The sequence below is a fragment of the Gekko japonicus genome, unplaced genomic scaffold (genome assembly GCF_001447785.1).
Source record: "Gekko japonicus isolate JY-2015 unplaced genomic scaffold, Gekko_japonicus_V1.1 scaffold1527, whole genome shotgun sequence".
Classification (NCBI taxonomy): Eukaryota; Metazoa; Chordata; class Lepidosauria; order Squamata; family Gekkonidae; genus Gekko; species Gekko japonicus.
Genome location: NW_015161997.1, coordinates 47,015 through 54,335, shown reverse-complemented (window position 1 = coordinate 54,335; position 7,321 = coordinate 47,015). Strand labels below are relative to the sequence as shown.

The window sequence follows — 7,321 nt, the reverse complement described above, 5'->3', positions numbered from 1 at the left end:
TTGGCAGTTGCCTTGGCCCCATTAATGGATTATAAACAAGAAGATTTAATAAAAGAGATGGTTGTGGCTTATAGGACTTATCTGGACTTTATAAAAAAAACAAACTCCCAGGGGAAACTTATCTAAAATTCACGAAACGATCTACCAGAGATCTGGTGCTAAAGTCAACAATGGGAAAATCCTTAAAAATCAAGAATGAAGATGTAAAAATTTTGAAAGACATCCCTTTCGAAGTTAGAAAACGGAGGAAACTCTACAGGATGCTTATTCTCACTCTGCAAAAGAAGGGAATACCATACAGATGGCTATTCCTGGAAGGGCTGAGCTTCAATTTCCAGGACAAAAAATATAAAATTGACTCTGTTCCAAAAGCAGAAAAATTTATGGATCAAATGTTCAATACAAAAAAGAAGCAGAAGGAAAAGAATTTAAAACCGGATGGGGAGGAAGAAGAAGAAGAATCCTACTCACAGGATTCAACAAGCCAAAATTCCACGTCATCAGAATAATCTGAATCGGAGAAAGGAGAGGCTGCCCCCAAACTCCAGAAAATGAAGAAACGCAAGAAGAAAAGACTCTAGAGCTAAGACAATACCATTAAAGGCAGTAATTGTGTTAAGCTATTAAATGTGTACTATCATAATTGAACCAAATCTTGATATAACGTGTAATATTAGGTTAAAAAGCATTATTTTTTCAACTATTCAGATTGTGACATGTATTAGACTTCTCCCTTCCCACAAATCCAGTAGATGAAATAGATTAGAATGGTAGTATTCCTTTCCCTATCAAGTAGATATATGTATTAGATTTCCTTTACCCATCACCCATAGTAATAGTGTTAGGGTATTAGTAGCCCTTTCCCCATCCCATAATTGTAGTGTGTAGAAAATGCAAATTTCCCCCCCAATTTTACAGTTCAAGAATGAAGACTGAGGACTAAGGTCACCCAAGGTCACCAAGTCAACATGCAAGCAGGAATTTGAACTTAGACCTTTAAGGCATAAGCCACCCGCTGTGATCCATTATTCATCATTGTCTCTAAATAAATTACTGTTAGCAAAACAAATCTTTTCCAAACTAAAACTAATTCAGTGGGAGCTTAAGAAATGAGAACACACAGTACACGTAAGGAAAACATGTGGACTGCCAAGCCAAAAATGGCAACTTCCTAGAAGAACTTTCCATTTCTGTTTATTATATTGCCGCTTACTTATTCAGAAATGATATTCATTTTAAGAAGCCATTATTATTTATACCCACAGGATGTCTCCTAGCGATGCATTTTAATGAAATATCTGAGCAACAGCTACTAGGGGTGGGGGGAATGCTGATTTGTAACAGCCAGAAAACACTAAAGGGACAACAGAAAGGGTGACTTAAAAATTTCTTGTTCAAAAACTACTTATATTTGACATTTATTTATTACTGGCAACATGCCAGGCAGTGTATAAAACCAATGGGAGAAAAACAACTGCTGTGGCTACCAGCTGCAAATTACAATTCTAAGTACTTTAAGCCTGCAGTTATTTTGCACCCTGGTTATATAAAGGAATTCCTTCTCCCTCATGCCTCTCCATAAGATTTTCTGTTGTGCTTTCATTGTATAAATTGCACCAAAACAGGCCCAAACACAGGGACTTCTCAGCTGTGGCCCCCCATTTGTGGAATTCCATGTCCTAAGAGGCCTTCCTGGACAATCCTTAGGACTTTGTTTCTTGGACCAAGTTTTCTATTGCTAGAATTTTTGTTTGACTGGCTGAGATAAAATTGTTGAGTAGGCCCTTGCTGCAATGGGATTTTATGGTAGGATTTTTCGGGGGGGTTTAAGGGTTGCTTTTATTGCTTTCATGAGAACAGAATTGCAAGCCACATTGGGAGTCTTTGGCAGGAGATATGAGATACAAATGTAAGGGGTTAAGGTCCCTCCCCTTTCAGTTCCCTTATGTTCGGGAGGGGGGACAGGGTTGAGCAGCTCTCTTGAAAAAGGAACGTTTTACACAAAAGATGAAAGAAAACCCAAGTGCAACCGAGTCGCTACTTATTTATGTGCTTTGTCTCTAGTCATTACTACTGGGTGGGTTATAAATTGTTTTTAAAGGACCAATGAATAGATTACAGAAGTTGTCTATAAGAAAGGAGAGGGAAAAACTCTCATAAAAAGGAGAGGATAACACGTACAATACAGAGCTTCAGTTACCAGGGTGTTATTCTGTTTGGGATTGCACCAGTAGTTGTTGAATCTAATTCACAGTTGATTATTTGCAAACTGTGTTTCTACGTGGTTTGGGGAAAATGGCATCAGAATTCTGTTGTCTGCATTTTCACAACTGTGTGAAAGAGAATGACACATAACATATACAGGCTGCGGTCACACGGAGCAGTAGCCACGCTACTGCGACGGAAGATAGGCGGATTTTCCGGGCGCGATCTCACCGCCACATCTGGGAAGCATAGAGCTCCCGTGGCTCACCCAAGGCTTCCCGCCAAAGATGCGCGGTTAAAAACTAGTACCTCGGAGGTACTAGTTTCCGGAAACCGCGGGGCAAGGGCGGGCGTCTGATCGCGTTTCCGGTGGCATCCGGCGCCCGCCCATGCCCCATTGCGAAAAGGGTTTTTTTTCTCGAAGTCTCCAGGGATGCGCACAAGCACCCAACAGGGCATGCACATACTTCAGGTTAAAAAAACAACAACACACAACCCCGTTTGCCGTGCCGCTTCTTTGGCGCGTCATGTGATCGGCATCTCACCCCTAACCACGGGACCTTGACGGGACCGCGACGCTGGCCAGATGTGTCCATGTGATCACGCCCGTTAAATCCACCCGGCATTCGTCCCTCTCGCGCTGCTAATTGTGCGTGTGATCGGAGCCCTAGGCTACTATTCTTGCTGGGGATAGAAAATATTCTTAAACAAGGAATTATGGATTATGTGGAAGGGGGAAACAGAAATGTTCTCCTTTTTCATCATACCAGAGCTCAGGGTCACCACATGAAATAGACTGGCAGCAAGTTCAGGGAATTACTTCTTCACACAGTGCACAATTAGTTCACAGGATTCACTGCCAAAAGGCATGGGGCTTTTCTGCATTCTCATTTTCCTTGCTTGTAAGGTCCCATTTCTTCGGGGGAGGGGGAGGTCTGTTCTGCATGTGTTTTGCTCCCTCTAGTGTTTGATTCAATATAACACCGGCTTCTTTCCCACATAAAAACCTGTAGTTTATATCTGCAAGGAGATATCCTGGGCATAATCTGGTGTAATATCGAATCGACCACTAGAGGGAGAAAAACATGTGCAGAACAGGAAACTCCCCCCCCCCCCAAGAAATAGGAATTTACAAGTGAGGAAAATGAGAATGTGGAAAAGCCCATGGTAAAGACCACTTTCCTGCATGGCTTCCGGGTCAATTCTGAAAGGTAGGTTTCTTGCACATGGGTCTCTGGGCACTACTGTGAAGTGCACAGCATAATCCACCTATCCTAGATCCATTGAGAAGAAACTTCTATGAAGTGAAGAACAACTATGAAACAGTCTCATTCTAATGGTTAACCTTCAAACTGGCAAATTGTCTATCTATGTATTTCCTTCTCCCAGCATCCCCGGAGAAAGAGAAAGAGTGACAGGCCTAAATTTCCCAATGGATTTCATGACTGAGGGGGATCTAAATCCAACTCCCCCCAATCCTAGTCCAACGCTCAAACTAGGATTGTCTCTTCTGGCCAGATGGGTCAGACACAAAGAAAACAAAAACAAGTATTTGTGAAGACCACAACTTACAATTCTTGTTGAGATTCTCCAGTCAATTATCTAAACTTCTCCTACTTTCTTCCCTTTTTTCAGTTCTTGAGATGCAACTGTTATCTTGCTATTTCTATATCTGGCAACTACATCCCAGATACTTTCCCTGAATTTCAACAATGCTTGTGCAAAGTGAGTTGTGTTCCTGCATCTGATCATTTATTCCCATGGTACAGTAGCAAATATCATGGCATATCCCTAGACAAAAAGCTAAGTGCCTTTATTTATTTCCTTCCACACTAGTGGGCTTTGATTTCAATTAGATCACTCCACAAACCTGTATTCTCTCAGGTGCTAAATTACGTACACTAAAGAAAAACAATACCAGATGGCACCTGTGGAACACTGCGTAACAGGCTGGAAACCTTGACCATGCAAAGTCTTTCATCAGCACTTGGAAATCCTTGCAGCTTAATTTTCATCTATGTATTTAAACAATAATATACAAAGACAACAAAACACTCTGTGTACATTTTTAAGACTGAGTTAGTTGTACAGGCAGATTTAGCCAGGAAATCTAGGGATATAAAGCTGTGCTGTATCATGGTCTGATCCTTGTGATTTTGGAGAAATTCAAATTTCCGCGTTTCTCTGTTAATGGGTAAAGGTTAAGAAGAGAAAGTGGAGCTGGGTGCAAATGCCCACAATTTTACACAAGAAGATGCATAGTTTTACTGTATATTTAACTTCCCACCCCAACCCTTAAGTTGCCCCACAGTTTTTGGTTAGATAAAATCTTCATGGTGCAGCCCACAAGGAAAACAATCTGACAAATGGCTCTGAGAAACATTTGGTAGCTGAAACAAACTAGGCAAAATTGAATAAGTATGCAAGAGTTACCCAATTAGCACCAAATATTCCAGCATTTGAAGATTCAGCAGACGATTCTAGACACAGACTTTACTGTTTCATTTCAACAAGACCATGAGAAGAGAGACAACATATCCCTAAAACTATTAATGCCAACAACAACATACTAGGTAGTTATAGCTTGGTAAGCTGTACCAGGGAGGAGCTAGAAGGATGGAACAGAGGAGTTTTTCTCCAAGCGAGTGAAGAACTCTTATGTGCAGCTGTATATTAAAGACAAACATTACAAAACACCGAAGTTCATATTCCAGGTCCAGGGAACTTGGGATATGTTTTGTCTATCCCCACAGTGTGGACCTGCCTGGGAAGCAATGGAAGACTGTAGTGGATGACTCTCTAAATTTCCAGTTTGTTTTAGATGGTTAATACAATCTACCTCATTGCACTATCTCCCCCTTTTTCTGGGTCCCTGAAAAGGGTTGCCAACTGGCCAAATTTCCAATGGCATGATCAGTCCCCCTTTTCAAGCTGAATGACATTTTTCTTATGTTGGAGGGAATATCAGAGAGAGAGAGAGAGAGAGAGAGACAGACAGACAGACAGACAGACAGACAGACTGGTTTTTAAACTGCTGGTACCTTTTTTGGTATTTATTGATAGGTTTATTAACGTATTAAGAACATTTGTAACAATAATACATGCTGTATTCCAATCCTTGGAGTTGGTATTAAACATTATTTTCATGCCATTTATAAACTCTGGACCATCTTTTTTGGAAAATCTTATCATCTTTTCTTTGAAGTATAATATTAAGCTTGTCCATTTCCGCAATTTCATATAGTTTTCCTACCAAATCATCTCTAGAGGGTAATTTCTCAGATTTCAAACATTTAGCTACAAGAATTCTAGCTGCAGTAAGTATATATGTCAACAAGTATACATTATAGTGCCCATAACAATCTGGTATAATGTTCAAAAGATATATTTCTGGTAACAGTTGTAAATTTATATCCATTATCTCTATTAGCTGTTTGATACATTGCCAAAATTTATAGATCTTCTCACACCTCCACCACATATGAAAAAATGTACCTATATTGATTTTGCATCTCCAACAGTTTTTCGAAGCATCTTTATCACATTTGGCTACTCTATCTGGTGACCAGTGCCACCTATAAAACATTTTAAGGAGGTTTTCTTTGAAGGAGGTTGATCTTAATAATTTTACAGCTTTCCATATCTTTGACAACTCATCCAGGTTATAACCTATGTCTTGCATCCAAACTATCATTGGTGTTTTTACTGTTTCATCTTGCATAAAGTCATGAAGTAGAAAGTTATACATTTTTGTATCAGTTTATCAGACGTTGATAAGCATATTTTGTCTAAATCAGTTTTTGCATTATAGAAGCTTATTGCTTTAACATACCACGTGAGATTAATGCTATTTGTTCATAATACCTCAATTGTTTTTAGTTCATTATTCTCATCTAGTAAGGTTTCATAGGGTTCTCTTTTCTTTTCTGACATCAGTGTGGGCTTTGTAGATGCCTCTAGTGGTGAGACCCACTTCAGAATTTTATCATAAAATCTTTCTTTTATTTTTCTCCAAAGATTTATTAATGCCCCTCTGATTTAATGGTTACGAAGGTTTGAGTGTATTAGATCCTTGTCATACCAGATATAGGTGTGCCAGCCCATATATAGGTCATGACCCTCCAGTTGTAACATTCTCATATCCTTTTTTTAGTTTCCATGATAATACTTTTAGTGACCTGGGACTCTTGAACCAGTATTTTTGTTTTATGAATAAAAGATTTTTCTTAATCTGTGTTGTTTTTAAAGAGTCTAGTTTTTTACGTTCTTGTAATAACTGTTTATAATTTTTTTTAAGCCAAATAATTTATGTTTTGTTTCTTATTCTTTAATTTTGTCCAAAAGAGTATGTTTTAATATGTTTCTCTTTTTGTTGTAGGCTGAAGTGACTGCTATGGCTTTGCCTGTGCTTTCAAGGCATCCCACGTGATTTCTTTAGAAACTCCACAATCTAAATTGAAATGAAAAAAAGTTTTAATTTCTTCTTCTATTTCTGCATTTGCTATGGGATTTAATAAAATGAATTTGTTCAAAGACCATTGTCTAGTAAAATTCTCTGTATTTTTATCTGAAATAAAACATTCTACCTATGCATGATCAGATATAGTTCTTAATCCTATATCAGGATTAGCTGCTTTGTTTATTAAAGAGTTGGATATTAAAATATAATCTATCCTTGAGAATGACCCATGACGACTAGAAAAAAGGGTGTAGTCCCGGACTCCATTATTAAATGTTCTCCAAACATCACATAAACTATATCTAGAAAGTAATTCCAAAAGTTCTGATGTTTTTTCCTTATTATTAGCTCTAAAATTATGAACTTCTTTGTTTCCAGACCTGTCTATATTAGGGTTCATTACACAATTTAGATCTCCTCCCAATCAATGTTCCCTCTAAGCTCTGGAGTCTTGTGAGCAAAAATTCTCCTTTCTGAGCGACTAGCATGAAAGTTGTGAGCGAGGGATCTGGCTACTGCATCAATTAGTTTGCTCTGGAGCCATCCTTCCTGAGCAAAGACAAAAATCCGTGAGCCGGAGGCTTAAAAACTATGAGCTAGCTCACACTAACTCAGCTTAGAGGGAACACTGCTCCCAATATAATTGGACCCTCTTGA

At 38.8% G+C, this 7,321-nt stretch overlaps 1 long non-coding RNA gene across 1 annotated transcript in view; it reads left to right on the top strand.

Moving 5' to 3' along the window:
* Window positions 1–6,652, top strand: part of LOC107105457 — a 24,169-nt gene extending 17,517 nt beyond the window's left edge. Inside the window, exons 2-3 of the long non-coding RNA XR_001482341.1 lie at window positions 3,841–3,930; window positions 6,584–6,652. This is a non-coding gene — a long non-coding RNA (uncharacterized LOC107105457). The remainder of the gene's footprint in view (window positions 1–3,840; window positions 3,931–6,583) is intronic.
* Window positions 6,653–7,321: the final 669 nt, after the last annotated feature.